The sequence below is a fragment of the Staurois parvus genome, unplaced genomic scaffold, assembly GCF_062004578.1.
Source record: "Staurois parvus isolate SC_StPar_1 unplaced genomic scaffold, SC_StPar_1.0 ptg000066l, whole genome shotgun sequence".
Lineage (NCBI taxonomy): Eukaryota > Metazoa > Chordata > Amphibia > Anura > Ranidae > Staurois > Staurois parvus.
Window position 1 is genome coordinate 564,432 of NW_028317862.1, and position 16,084 is coordinate 580,515.

At 39.0% G+C, this 16,084-nt stretch overlaps 1 protein-coding gene across 1 annotated transcript in view; it reads left to right on the forward strand.

Moving 5' to 3' along the window:
- DNM3 (dynamin 3) overlaps positions 1-16,084 on the forward strand; it is a 421,129-nt gene that overhangs the window by 134,070 nt on the left and 270,975 nt on the right. The gene's annotated exons all lie outside the window — the stretch shown is intronic.

Below are 16,084 nucleotides of genomic sequence, written 5' to 3' on the forward strand. Positions count from 1 at the left end.
TCTTGTCTCAAGAATTAACTGTATCTTCTAATTACTAATATAGAAAACAGGCTCATACTCAAGTTCCTGTCACACCAATATACACAATAACAAATTGAAGCCTCCAAAGCAAAGGCTCACAAACATGGGTAAAACATACATTTATTTATTTATTGCAGTTACTTATATAGTGCTGTCAATTTACGAAGCACTGTATATATACACGGCCACTTTATTAGGTACACCTTGCTAGTACCGAATTGGACCCCTTTTTGCATTTAGAACTGCCTTAATTCTTTTTGGCATAGATTCAGCAAGGTGTTGGAAATAGAGATTTTGGTCCATATTGACATGACAGCATGACGCAGTTGCAGCAGATTTGTCAGCTGCAAATCCATGATGCGAATCTCTCCATTCCACCACATCCAAAAGGTGCTCTATTGAATTAAGATCTGGTGACTGTGGAGGCCATTGGAGTACAGTGACCCCATTGTCATGTTCAAGAAATCAGTTTGAAATTATTTGAGCATTGTGACAAGGTGCGTTATCCTGCTGGAAGGAGCTATCAGAAAATGGGTACACTGTCGTCATAAAGTGATGGATATGGTCAGCAACAATACTCAGGTAGGCATTAGCATTTAAATTACGCTCAATTGGTACTAAAGGGCCCACGGTGTGCCAAGAAACTATTCCCCATTACAATACCACTACCAGCCTGAGCCATTGATACAAGGCAGGATGGATCCATGTTTTTAAGTTGTTTAAGCCAAATTCTGATCCTACTATCTGAATGTCTCAACAGCCAGTCTGCCCATTCTCCTCTGACATCAACAAGGCATTTTCATCCACACAACTGCCGCTCACTGGATATTTTCTCTTTTTCGTACCATACTCTGTAAACTGTAGAGATGGTTGTGCATGAAAATTCTGACCCTACCATCTGAATGTCACAGCTGTAATTGAGACTCATCAGACCAGGCAACAATTTTCCAGTCTTCTAGTGTCCAATTTTGGTGAGCCTGTGCAAATTGTAGCCTCCGTTTCCTGTTCTTAGCTGACGGGAGAGGCACCCTGTGTGGTCTTCTGCTGCTGTAGCCCATCTGCTTCAGGGTTCAACGTGTTGTGCATTCAGAGATGGTATTCTGCATTCCTTGGTTGTAACAAGTGGTTATTTGAGTTACTGTTGCCTTTCTATCATCTCAAACCAGCCTGCCTATTCTCTTATGACCTCTGACATCAGCATGGCTTTTTCATCCACAGAACTATGGCTCACTGGATATTTTCTCTTTTTCAGATCATTCTCTGTGAACTGTAGAGATGGTTGTGTGTGAAAATTCCAGTAGATCAGCAGTTTTTGAAATACTCAGACCAGCCCATCTGACACCAACAACCATGCCACGTTCAAAGTCACTTAAACCCTCTTTCTTCCCCATTCTGATGCTCAGCTTGAACTTCAGCAGGTTGTCTTCTCCACATCTAGATGTGTAAATGCATTAAGTTGCTGCCTTGTGATTGGCTTATTAGCAATTTGTGTTACCAAGCAATATAAAGTGGTCAGTGAGAGTACATTGTACATTCACATCAGTCCAAAACCCTCAAGGACCATACAATCTAAGATTCCATACAGATAGTGTCTCAGATGGGATTTGAACAAGAAATCTTGGATGTAGGAAACTTCAGAACAAGGAGGAGCATTTTTTTTTTTTTTTTGCTAGACGTACACAAAGACATACACATCTTATGAGCATGTACTGTATATCTGTAAACAGACATCCCTGGCACCACTCTTATCTTCCATTAACAGTAGTCTGTCTACCAAAATAACCTACAGACTTTTCCCTTGGGATCTGCCAACCAAACATTATCTTCAGGAGTGGGGGTACTACAGACAAGTCATTATTTTCTGATGTTCTTAAAATTCAAAGTATTAGCTGGTGCCCTTTCTGGAATTGTGGATACCATTAGAATGAATAAGAATCTGGAACTATCATACTGTAAAATGAATTCTTCCTATTCTTATTGGCATTTTAAGAAAATATAGGTGTGATAGTTCTCATAAGAATTAGAAGGCATTTGTAATGATATATTACTGAAACACTGTTACTTTGTTCTCCTGTATTTCTATACACAAATAGGACAGCACTAAAAATTATGAACCTCCTGAGAAGCAGAAGTATTTCCACTATCAACTCAGTTTATTACCTTACCTACTAGGCTCTAAACTGAATAAAGTCAAACTCCAAAAGGAAACCACTTCTAAAGCTTAAAGAGTATATAAACCTGAAAACAAAAATGTAATGAATTGCAGTTTACAAATTCTTAGACCTGCATTAGTTTTCCTTTTTTTAAACTTTTTATTCTTTTATTTTCATCTGTTGTCCTGCTAGTAAACCTGATATTTTTCAAACTCCTTTTAACTGACCAAGCTGTCCAGCAAAAGTGGCAAGAGGTTTGAGACAATCCATTTAACGATGGCAGGGGTCTTACAATAGTCAGCTTATTTATTTAGTTAACAGCTTCCTGAGCATCCTATAGCAGAACTACTGCTACAGGGTGGCAGGGCTGTGCAAAATCACGTATATACAGTATACGTGATTTCTGGGTAGGGGGTGCGTGCAAGTCTACCTGCACCATCATTTGTGGCTTCAGCTGTCGATCACTGGGTCCCGAATGATGATTTCCTGGCAGCACCCAGCAATCACTCCCCTGTCAGCTCCAGCACGCTGCTTTGTATTGCTCTGCATAGCAGAGCAATTCAAAGCAGCATGCTTAGAGAGTAAAACACAGTACACAGTTAACCCTTTGATCACCCCAGATGCTAACCCCTTCCTACCCAGTGTCATTAGTACAGTGTCAATGCTTTTTATTAGCACTGATCACTGTATTAACATCACTGGGGATGTCATTGACAGTTCCCCCCCAGTGTCAGAATGCTTGCTTCAGTCCCGCAATAAGTCGCTGATTGCCGCCATTACTAGTATAAAAAGTAAATAAAAATTCCAGTATGTATACCGCCATTTGTAGATGCTATAACTTTCATGTAAACCAATTAATTTACACGTATTCAGATTTTTTTTCGCAAAGACATGTAGCATAATACATTTTGGTCTAAATTTATGATGAAATTTGATTTTTTACTTTTTTTTCCTGGATATGTTTTATAGCAATAAGCGAAAAATATTTTTTTTTAAAAAAAATTGGCGGGTTTTTTTTTGTTTATAGCGCAAAAAAAAAAAACCGCACAGGCGATCAAATACCACCAAAAAAAGCTCCATTTGTGGGAAAAAAAGACATAAATTTAATTTGGGTGCAGCATTGCATGACTGCGCAATTGTCATTTAAAGTAACGCAGTGACGTATCACAAAAAATGGCCTGATCCGGAAGGGGGGTAAATCCTCTGGAGGGCAAGTGGTTAAAAGCTTTATCCCGAAAGGAAAAAATGTTTCTCTTTTTACAAAATAATAGCAGGAGTTAGGCCTTAATCAGTTAGTCGTGTATGTAAAGTCCATCAAAATCTAGTACATCCAACACTACCAATTACACAGGTTGAAAATGTTGCTGTCCAAGAGTGGCTAATTGCTCCTCCATAAATATAGTGGAGTGGAGCCACCCTAAGGGAGAAAGTGTGTTACAGGTGAAAACAAAGAAAATAATGCCTTTGAAAAACAAAATGCAGCCACCACTTCTTAGAATTGTTAAGCTGCATGACAGTGTATACTCTCCAGCGCTCCTGGAATCAACTGCCAAAGTGAAGCCAGGGGAACCAGGGCAAAAGGTGGCCTACGGATAGCGTTTCAGGGATGCTGCCCTCCTCAGACAGGGAAATCAACAACTGGAAAAAGAGCAAACAGGTGGCGCAAACACCTAGTGCATTATCCAAGGTTTCTTAGAAAGTTAAAAGGTCGAAAACATACTCACAGACAGACATAGCATATTTTTAAAGCTTAGTATGGAAATCAAGATGGCCACAACAGAGGGCAGGGTGCTCCGACTGTCAGTGTGGTCTGCTTTCTAATGCGTTTTGGGGATGAGACTATTAGCTCTGAGGAAAGGGACTCGTGTACATCATGTACGGTGGTCTGCATGCGAATTTAGTCTATCCAGGAACACCTACTCCTCCAGACCAACATCTACCCATCAAGGCCTTTTGATACTTGCACCTCCTGCTCCCAAGAGCCAGCATACTGCTTGTATCAGGCTAAGGGCTTTTACGAGTACTGATGGGTACACACAGGAAGTTTTTTTGTTCAACCCAGCTGGCTGAACGAAAAAAATGTACAGATCGCCGTACTAACACGATGTTAGTGCAGTGATCTCCCCGCTGAGCTATTGAGCATACACTGAACGGTTAAGGCTTGAAATGAAAATGGGAAGGTTTTATTTAAAATGTTAATGACATGCTATTCTAGAATGAATGTCCTAGGCAGTATATTAGGGTAAGTTTGTCATATGATAAAGAAGCACCTTGATATGGTGTGCAGCTTCCAGAGATATTTCTTAATATATGAAGCTGATATTTCACTTTATAAAGTAGAGACAGATTGGTAAATTGTCTTTGCTGCACGTAGGCCTGAGCATCTGGGAAATGTGTATAGTATGGTGCTCTCAGTAAAGTAACAAAAAGAGATAAAGTGGGTAGAAGCTGGTTTGGTCAGAAGTCCTGGGTAAAACAGGCAACATGGGTTCAGGATACAGGCCAAGGTTAGTTTCCAGGAAAACTAACATAATGATAAGCCAGCCACCAACAAATATAGAAGCTCATCAAGAACACAACCCACCTTTAGAACAGGGGAAAACATAATGGATCATAAACACAAGTGAAGATCTTGGTGAGGCACTTAGTATTGTTAAATACCCATACTTTCCTAGGAGCATGAGTGGTTTGAGACATGCATGCAGAAAGTGGGCTTATGGTCACATGTCTGCATAGACACATTGCATGTTTTGTCAAAATCCTTCTTGCTTGAGACTGGTACCCCTTACTTTGGGGTGACCTCAAAATGACCTTTAATGTCTTTTCAGACTGATGTCTGTGGAAAACTAACTAGCTATGTGTTTTGTACATTGCTGATTCCCAGGAGTTCTCATCTCATCTGTACCCTTTCCACTGAACCAGAGACTGCAGTTAATTAATCTGTCATCTAGAGTCAAGCATGGCTTCAGCTTCAAATTCCTCTTCTCTCTTCTGAGCATTGGTCAGGAAAGGGGTCAACTTGTACAGGTTTCAAAAGAAAAATGTGGAAGTGTGGATCAAGTCTTGTAGGTGTTGGCTATGGTATTTGCATGCTACGCTGTTTGTTTTCTGTAGAATTGTGTAGGGCCTGATGAATTTGAGTCAGATGTAAGTATCACCTACTTGCAGGATGGGCTCTTTGGTGCCTCTTTTTGATCTTAAACCTGCTTGTACCAATGTTGATAATAGTGGATGAACTAAGGGAAAATAAATTGAAGAGCAAGACAGCCAAATGTTCAGTAGACAAATTAGTCCCAGTGTTATGGTAACTCCATCTTAAACCTAATAAACTTCTGTTATTCTTGATGGTGAATCAAACTCGAACAGCCTGGAACCCTGACTAACCTCCCTGTTCAGTAACAGCTCCAAAATTCATAAGTCTGAGGTTTGTCAACTTACTTGTTACTTGGGTTTATTCATTTATCATATATAATTTAATGTGTGTAATAAGAGACAATTGGTTTTTTCTAGTTTTAGGGTAGGGAAATATTGAAAACTCTGCCAGGATTCACTGCTATCCATCGCTCAATTTCCATTTGCTTTCTGTGAATGGAACAACCTTTTTGACAGACAAGGAGTGAAGGAGACTCCAACGGCAATACAGACAGTAAAAAGTAAAAAATATTTTTTTAAGTTAAGTAGGGGAATGTTAGAACCCCTGTCAGCTTTTTATTGTCTGTTTCTGTATTGCAGATTTTCTCTTACTGTTTGGTAAAGGTTGTTCCAATCACAAAATGTAAGACCTTACATTATTCAATATACTTTACTTTCCACGGGTTAAAGGAAAGAAAATTGATTGATTCTCCCATCAACACCATCAGTGTTAATGGGGAAATCCCTCCCACAGAACTATTGTGCTCTGCCTTCCCCACCAGCAAAATACAATGTTCACTATAGCTATAGAAACCAGCAGTGATCAGGCGACAGGCTGGTTGTATGTATAAATGGATCAACGTCAGTACAACCAACCTGCCCATATATGAATGTAAATTTGTCTGCTTCCTGAATTTGAAGCGCGTTTCTAAAATGTTTTCTGTGCAGATGGTGAATGCAGCCTAATTGTTAAAGTGGTTGTAAAGTAGCTTCATGTATTCTATGCATGAAGGTAAAAAACCTTCTGTGTGAAGAATCCACCCCAGCCCCCCTAATACTCACCTAAGCCCCCTCTCGATCCAGCAGTGTGCACTGAAGTTTCAGCTATCCTGGGACTCCCTCTTCCCATTGGCTCCCACTACTGTCAATCACAGTCAGTGAGTTAATGAGAAGAGAGGGGGGTGAGGCCGAGCCGTGGCTTCCTTGTGTGAATGGACACACGGAGCAGCGGGTGCACCCATAGCAAGCTGCTTGCTGTGGAGGCACCCGACAGGAGGGAAGGGCCAGAGAGACTATTGGGGACCTGAGAAGAGGAGGATCCGGGTTGCGCTGTGCAAAACCACTGCACACAGCAGATAAGTATAGGCATGTTTGTTATTTTTTCTTTGAAAAAAAAATAAGCTTTTAGAATCAATTTACTGAAACCCCAGTTGAGGTTAGCAAATATGTGTTTTCCTGAGTGAGAAATCCTACTAAAAACGCTAGATGACCAAAAAAGGATCTCAAGGTCCTTAGGGCATTTGACGCACGTAGGGCAGCCCATTCAAGTGATTGGGCTGCCCTTTGCATGGCGCACGTTTACTCGTGAATAACTTGCAGAAAACCCATGAGCGGGAAAGCACATTTCCACTGCGCTCAGGTGTAAATTGAATGTGTTTGGGAGGAGCGTTTTTAGACAGCAAACATGACCTGGGAGGACAGGTGAGGGTTAAAAAAAACCCACGGAGCTCATCAAAGTTCCTTAGCTATTGCTTCTTTTCTGATGCTGATGCGTCTTCTGTTGAAGTCAGATCAAAGTTGCAAGCAAGTTACACTAAATAGTTGCACTGAAAATCGCTTGAAAATCACACTGTCAACTGAGCCTCCCAATAAAAAAAACATATCCATTAGTTTTATTATCCTTCTTTGTTAACCCCATTTTTAATATTTAGTCCTTGTGTTTCTCATTAACTTGTTTTTTTTACTGATGTAAAAAAATATTTTTATGCTTAATTTGCCCTTTTTGTACTGTTTTGTTGAAATACACAGAAGTAACAAAAATGTATTTAATTTGTGAAGAACATTGCCATTGCTTTTATTCTCTGGATGTCCACAAAAAGGTGCTAGATATTTTTTCTTCTGAAAAAGAGTATATTGTTCAAAGAAGGAACCAACGAGAAGGTTGGCTCCTTCCATTTTAGGTCACTGAACTTCCATACTGTAATTTGTGAAATACAGGGACTGATTTTCTAAAGAATCAGAAGCTCTTTTCTTAACAAATTGACTGTTAGTAAGTCATATTTACTCTAAATATCCAGTTTTGTGTTAGCAAAAACACATTTTTTTGTGTCTCTATTACATCGTGTATTGAATATTTAGCTTCTATATTAGCATTTAATATGGAAACTAAACAGACTCTACTTCTTTAGTAAATCAGTCTACAGTTTCTTTTAGACTTTTCTGAACCTATATGAGGTGTTCAGTTCGCTCACGAAGTAGGGATTGCCAGAGAGGTTGACCCAATAAAGATCTTCCTCCTTATGCCAGTTATGCAAAACTGAGTAGACCATGGTGCTTTGGATAGTAAAAAATGCTGAGGTTTATCTCAGTTAAAATGCTTTATTTGTAGTGCAAAAAAAAAGAAAAGAAAACCGCAATGTACACATATAACAAAACCCTTTCTATCCTTGATCAGACAAAGACATCGTTTTAACCGATTTCTGATAATCACATCCTGTTAAAAAGACAAACATCTACTGATCAAATTTTTAACATTTCAAAAACCATCTGCACAAGGGTGTTATAATTCCAATGCTTCAATCCATAAAGCTCTTCATTAAAGTGCAAGTAGACAGCAGAGTTAAAAAGTAAAATTCTCCGTATCAAACAGCACTTTTTAGGACATCAAATAGGCTATATTTTCAAGAGCACTCCATGCTTGAGAAAGAGCCTGTTTGACAGTTTGAAACATCCTTTGTGCAGATGACTTTCAAAGTGTTGGAAAAGTGAAATGGCCAACTTATGCAATTAGGCTATTGTTTTATGCAAAAATATTGGGTATAAGAGTAGATTGAATTGTGCTTCATTGCAAGACTTGCTGATCAACTATGATTCATTAACTCATTAGCAATAGCATTTGTAAGTTTGGACTTTAGACATATTGAATCTTTAAGCAAATAATATCTGAAGAAAACTGTTGCTACTTTTGTCATTACACAGGGTATAACATAAAGACACTGGGGTTGATTTACTAAAACTGAAGAGTGAAAAATCTAGTGCAGCTCTGCATAGAAACCAATCAGCTTCTGTGTGGATTCACATGTGTGTGGCGTGAATTGAAGCTCCATTTTCACAGCTAATTGACAAAGTAGTTCAGCAGTTCAGGTCAGGTTTAAATCAGGATCAGGTCAGGATTACATCAGGAATCAGGAGAGAAGACCGGCCTGAAATCGTGTTCACAAACTCATGACATGTGCGATTCACAAGCAGTTCCCATCGAAGCCAATAGCCTGTAATCCGCATCTGAAGCGGACTGCACTGCTCAGAAATTGAACAAGACTCTTTGTCAGTCTGCAATGCCAGTGCACCGGACGAATGTGAACAGGCACCATAGGAAGCAATGTTATTTCACATGTCATGCAGATTGGATGCGGTTCAAACCATATCCAGTCTATATATATATATATATATATATATATATATATATATATATATATATGTGTGTGAACTGGCTCTCCATGTTTTTTTTCAAAGCTTAATTGAACAAGCTGAAGTTCAAAGCTGATTGGCTACCATGCACAGCTGCACCAGATTTTGCACTCTCCAGTTTTAGTAAATCAACCCCACAGAAAACGTAGATGGCATGGATAGCACCACACTACTATACTTGTGTTTATGAAAACACTTTCAACTGAACGTATTTTATTTCCTTTTGTTTTTGTAGTCATGTGGCTACACAGCCTCCTGTCTTGTTTCCTTTCTATATGACCAATGAGTGAGCTCATACATATGCAGTCATCCTCCTCCCATCTTAAACTACATCTCCCAAATGTGGATAAATATTGCATGGAGAGGGTGACACTGGAAGGATCACTAGGTGAGAAAGGGGGCAAAAAATGGAGCACAGCATTGGTTATTATAAGAATAGGAACATTGAAGAATACAAAAATTATAGAACAAAAACGCTTTTCTGCCTGGAAATACATTTTGCAGGAATAACATTGGACAGAAGGAAAAGTGTGCTCGCCAACAAAGAGAAAATAGAAAAGCCACATGCATACAAACACAAGTACGCCATTATACAAACTATTCACCTTCTAACACTTTCTAACAACTCTCCCAGGAATGTAATTATGCACATTTGCTATTTTTCTACAAATAAAATGCAATCCTAAAAGCACTGTATATTTTACGTTTCTAGAAGCTTTTCTTCCATCTTTAAAGTACTCTCTCAAACTGTTTTACAGTACGATTTCTAAAGTAGTTCTTGCATTACTTTTTCTGCAGTTCTGTTGCAATTTTACATACATAGAATATAATGGAAATCGCACTGCAAATTGCAAACAATCATTAAATCTTCACAAGTAGCAAAGTTTTCAGAAATTGCATATGTAATTGTGCTGAAATTGCACACAAAACGTGCGATTTTAAATCACAGCGGTGTGACTGGTGCCTTAGATTCAAATGCAATGAGTGTCTGTCCAAGACAAGCTCAACAAACAAAAAGTTTTATATTTTCATAGCAAAAAAGCTCTTGGATACACAGGCCGGCCTCTGCATTGAACAGAATGTCTAACTAAGGGGGACAGAGATGAACATTGTGTTTATTTTTTCCTCATTGCTATCACAGGCAATAATTTGTTCTGATTTACATTATTTTTAACATTGAAAATGTCATAGCCAGTTTTTTCAAATGTTAATATTTTATTAGACCCATTTAAAGTCTATGCTAAACCCTTAAGTATATCTAAACCTAATCACTAATATATGCGTCAAACATTATTATGTAATTTCAAAACAATCTTTTAGTCTTGTAAACTTGCAGATTTCACAAAAATCATACCTTGTGCTCCTGTCCTGGGGTGCTTGTTAAGGAACGTTCTGTTATTTGGTGATAACTGTCTTCAGGTTGTAAATATTTAAATAGTGAAGCGCTAACACCTAAAAATGCTAAATAATAAAAATGAATTAAAAATATACTGGTAAACAATAGCACGCTGTGTTCTAATCTCTGTAGATCAGTAAAGTGCAAATAAGTGATAACACCATGTATAGTGGTGCTCCGTGATATCAGAAACAAAAAATATACATAAGTTATCCCCTTTCTTAACCGTCAGTAGGTAATGAATGGTGATTAGTACAATAAATGTGATCCCTTAAAAGGGAAAATAGTGCTAGTGCAAATAAATGCCTACATATCAATACTAAAAAAATAATATCACACAAAAATATGAATAGAAAGTCCAGAAAAATGTATATACATCTGTGATTGCAATCAAAGAAAAATTTTCCATGCAAGTGATAAAGTGCAATGGTGATCTTCACTCTGGTGTAAAATCCTCAAAACGGCAGCAATGCCCGCTCACCTCCACGCATTGACCCGAATAGGGCCTACACGCTTTAAAGGTCACCCCAAAACCGGATCCTTAGGTATGTTTCCTCATCACAGGGAAAACCAGGTGAAACATAAGCTCCTCAGATCAGCAACTACTTCCTTGAATGGTATTAGGATATCGTATACACTCCACCTCCATGCAGTACACCCATAGGATGTGGTGACAGGTGTTTGTAACTGGGGACAAATCTGAGTGTAATATCGGTTATATTCTTTACATAATAAATACATACTGTACTATGGAGGGATTTTTTGTTTGTGTCTCACTAACATGACCCTGAGTGGAGGTGGAGTGTATACGATATCCTAATACCATTCAAGGAAGTAGTTGCTGATCTGAGGAGCTTATGTTTCACCTGGTTTTCCCTGTGATGAGGAAACATACCTAAGGATCCGGTTTTGGGGTGACCTTTAAAGCGTGTAGGCCCTATTTGGGTCAATGTGTGGAGGTGAGTGGGCATTGTTGCCATTTTGAGGATTTTACACCAGAGTGAAGATCACCATTGCACTTTATCACTTGCATGGAAAATTGTTTTTCTGTGATTGCAATCATAGATGTATATACATTTTTCTGGACTTTCTATTCATATTTTTGTGTGATAATATTTTTTTAGTATTGATATGTAGGAACTTATTTGCACTAGTAGCACTTTTTTCCCTTTTAAGGGATCATGTTTTTTGTACTAATCACCATTCATTACCTATTGACAGTTAAGAAAGGGGGTCACTTATGTATATTTATTGTTTCTGATATCACGGAGCACCACTATACATTGTGTTATCACTTATTTGCACTTTACTGATCCACAGAGATTAGAACACAGCGTGTTATTGTTTACCAGTATATTTTTAATTCATTTTTATTATTATTTATTGTTTAGCATTTTTAGGCGTTAGCGCTTCACTATTTAAAATTTATTACTTACACTTATTGGTATGAGGCGAGTGACAGCAGCTCTTGGTTTTTAATCACCCATATAAGCGCAGGAGGATATCCCAATATATTGTCTTCAGGTTGTGTTGTGAGATGAAAACAAGAATCAGTAAATGTGATAATAGCATGCCGATTGTTTGTGGTGCAAAGTGCTTTAGCAAATGTAATCCAGTCAGGGTTTAGATCTACTTTAATATCCTTCACAGTTACTGTCCAAGTTCTTTTCATCTTGATATATTTGTATGATACAGGTCTTGATTACTGAGAACTGCCAGAAATGTTGGTGTATCTGATAATATTTGTAGGCTTGTATGAGCTCCTGTATAAGATCTATTTAGCAGTTTGAAAATTGGAGTGAAGAATATGCTGTTTTCTACATGGAAAAGATCCACGTAACATTGTCGGTAATCATTTGGATGGAGAATGTCTCCAAAGATAGTTTTATTAAAGTAACTCAAGACATAACTGTTCAAAGTCCTGAATTTCCATTGGCTGTTCCAGGCTTTGAAAATCTATTCCCATTTCAGAATGGTAATTAATTTTTTAATGACTGAAAAATATTATAGAAAGAGCTGTAAATGATAGACTTTAACCTCCAGAGTAATGAGGGCAGGTGCCTCTTCCAGAATCCTGAAATGCAAGCAGGGCAGGGCCTACACTTATTATCGAGCGGGCGGAGAAATGTAATAAATACAGTACATACATTCCTTGCTAAGGTAATGTTGATCTGTTACTAACAACCCTATGAAAATTACATACACATTAGGTACATCTGTTTAATTTCTTGGTCCCACAAACTGATAATCAGCCAATCACTTGGCAGCAACTCAATGCATTTAGGCCTTTAGATGTGGTGAAGATGACTTGCTGAAGTTCAAACCAAACATCAGAATGGGGAAGAAAGGGGATTTAAGTGACTTTGAACATGGCATGGCTGTTGGTGCCAGACTGGCTGGTCTGAAGATTTCAAAAACTGCTGATCTACTGGGATTTTCATGCACAACCATCTCTAGGGTTTACAGAGAATGGTCCGATAAAAAGAAAATATCCAGTGAGTGGCAGTTGTGTGGACGAAAATGTCTTATTGATGTCAGAGGTCAAAGGAGAATGAGCAGACTGGTTCGAGATGATAGGCAACAGTAACTCAAATAGCCACTCATTACAACCAAGGTATGCAGAATACTATCTCTGAATGCACAACACATTGAAGCAGATGGGCTACAGCAGCAGAAGATCACATCGGGTGCCACTCCTGTCAGCTAAGAACAGGAAACGGAGGCTACAGTTTCCACAGGCTCACCAAAATTGGACAATAAAAGATTGGAAACATGTTGCATGGTCTCGATTTTAGCTGCAACATTCAGATGGTAGGGCCAGAATTTGTCGTAAATGACATGAAAGCATGGATCCATCCTGCCTTGTATCGGTGGTTCAGGCTGGTGGTGGTGTTGGTGTAATGGGGTGGGGATATTTTCTTGGCTCACTTTTGGCCCCATAGTACCAATTGAGCATCATTTAAATGCCACGGCCTACCTGAGTATTGTTGCTGACCATGTCCATCACTTTATGACTACAGTGTACCTATGTAATGATGGCTACTTCCAGCAGGATAATGTACCATGTCATAAAGCTCAAATCATCTCAAACTGGTTTCATGAACATGACAATGAGTTTACTGTACTCCAATGGCCTCACCAGATCTCAATCCAATAGAGCACCTTTTGGATATGGTGGAATGGGAGATATGCATCATGGATGTCCAGCCGACAAATCTGCAGCAACTGCGTGATGCTATCATGTCAATATGGACCAAAATCTCTGAGGAATGTTTCCAACATCTTGTTGAATCTATGCCATGAAGAATTAAGGCAGTTCTGAAGGCAAAAGGGGTTCCAACCTGGTGCTAGCAAGGTGTACCTAATAAAGTGGCCGGTGAGTGTATATAGTGCAAAGACAGTGCTCATATAAACCACCCCATCATATACTGTATGGGCGGAGAAAAAATTGTGTAAAACATAATAAAAATGAAAAATATTTGAAATAAAGTCAATAATATCAATATTGTGCTCTTGGGCGTTGTGCTCCAAATGTGCATGAATTACTCAGATCATATTGACCTCTTGTGTACAAAGTCAAATTGCACCTCTTTGATATCACAGGATGGATTTCACTAGTCCCAGGAATAGATATACAGTCAGGTCCATAAATATTGGGACATCGACACAATTCTAACATTTTTGGCTCTATACACCACCACAATGGATTTGAAATGAAACGAACAAGATGTGCTTTAACTGCAGCCTGTCAGCTTTCATTTGAGGGTATTTAGATCCAAATCAGGTGAACGGTGTAGGAATTACAACAGTTTGCATATGTGCCTCCCACTTATTAAGGGACCAACAGTAATGGGACAATTGGCTTCTCAGCCGTTCCATGGCCAGGTGTGTGTTATTCCCTCATTATCCCAATAACAATGAGCAGATAAAAGGTCCAGAGTTCATTTCAAGTGTGCTATTTGCATTTGGAATCTGTTGCTGTCAACTCTCAAGATGAGATCCAAAGAGCTGTCACTATCAGTAAAGCAAGCCATCATTAGGCTGAAAAAACAAAACAAACCCCTCAGAGAGATAGCAAAAACATTAGGCGTAGCCAAAACAACTGTTTGGAACATTCGTAAAAAGAAGGAACGCACCGGTGAGCTCAGCAACACCAAAAGACCCGGAAGACCACGGAAAACAACTGTGGTGGATGACCGAAGAATTCTTTCCCTGGTGAAGAAAACACCCTTCACAACAGTTGGCCAGATCAAGAACACTCTCCAGGTGGTAGGTGTATGTGTGTCAAAGTCAACAATCAAGAGAAGACTTCACCAGAGTGAATACAGAGGGTTCACCACAAGATGTAAACCATTGGTGAGCCTCAAAAACAGGAAGGCCAGATTAGAGTTTGCCAAACGACATCTAAAAAAGCCTTCACAGTTCTGGAACAACATCCTATGGACAGATGAGACCAAGATCAACTTGTACCAGAGTGATGGGAAGAGAAGAGTATGGAGAAGAAAAGGAACTGCTCATGATCCTAAGCATACCACCTCATCAGGGAAGCATGGTGGTGGTAGTGTCATGGCGTGGGCATGTATGGCTGCCAATGGAACTGGTTTTCTTGTATTTATTGATGATGTGACTGCTGACAAAAGCAGCAGGATGAATTCTGAAGTGTTTCGGGCAATATTATCTGCTCATATTCAGCCAAATGCTTCACAACTCATTGGACGCCGCTTCACAGTGCAGATGGACAATGACCCAAAGCGTACTGCAAAAGCAACCAAAGAGTTTTTTAAGGGAAAGAAGTGGAATGTTCTGCAATGGCCAAGTCAATCACCTGACCTGAATCCGATTGAGCATGCATTTCACTTGCTGAAGACAAAACTGAAGGGAAAATGCCCCAAGAACAAGCAGGAACTGAAGACAGTTGCAGTAGAGGCCTGGCAGAGCATCACCAGGGATGAAACCCAGCGTCTGGTGATGTCTATGCGTTCCAGACTTCAGGCTGTAATTGACTGCAAAGGATTTGCAACCAAGTATTAAAAAGTGAAAGTTTGATTTATGATTATTATTCTGTCCCATTACTTTTGGTTCCTTAATAAGTGGGAGGCACATATGCAAACTGTTGTAATTCCTACACTGTTCACCTGATTTGGATGCAAATACCCTCAAATTAAAGCTGACAGTCTGCAGTTAAAGCACATCTTGTTCGTTTCATTTCAAATCCATTGTGGTGGTGTATAGAGCCAAAAATGTTAGAATTGTGTCGTTGTCCCAATATTTATGGACCTGACTGTATGCTGGGAATATATATGGATTGATTCCTCCATCTCACCAAAAAATTTGCCACTGGTTGTTTAAATTCTCAGGGACCACCATGCAGTGTTTTGTTATACCAGTTAGAAGGGGAAAAGAACGAAACCTCTCATAGTGTAGTAAGTTTATTAGTTCCCCTACAATAAAATATAAAAATGTACTCACAATATAAACATATTTGAAAGCCTTGCGAAAATAAAAGCTGGAACACCGCTGTTTCTTCCAGCGTGCGTTCCATCAGTACAGAAGTTATGTAACCAGAAGCTCCTTCCTACGTGTTTCGTAACGTATGTTCCCAATAATGTTGTTGCAGTCCCGCACTTATTTTTTTTAGCATAGTTACATTGCAACCATAGACAAAAGAAAGTTCTCCTTGCCACCAAGCACCATT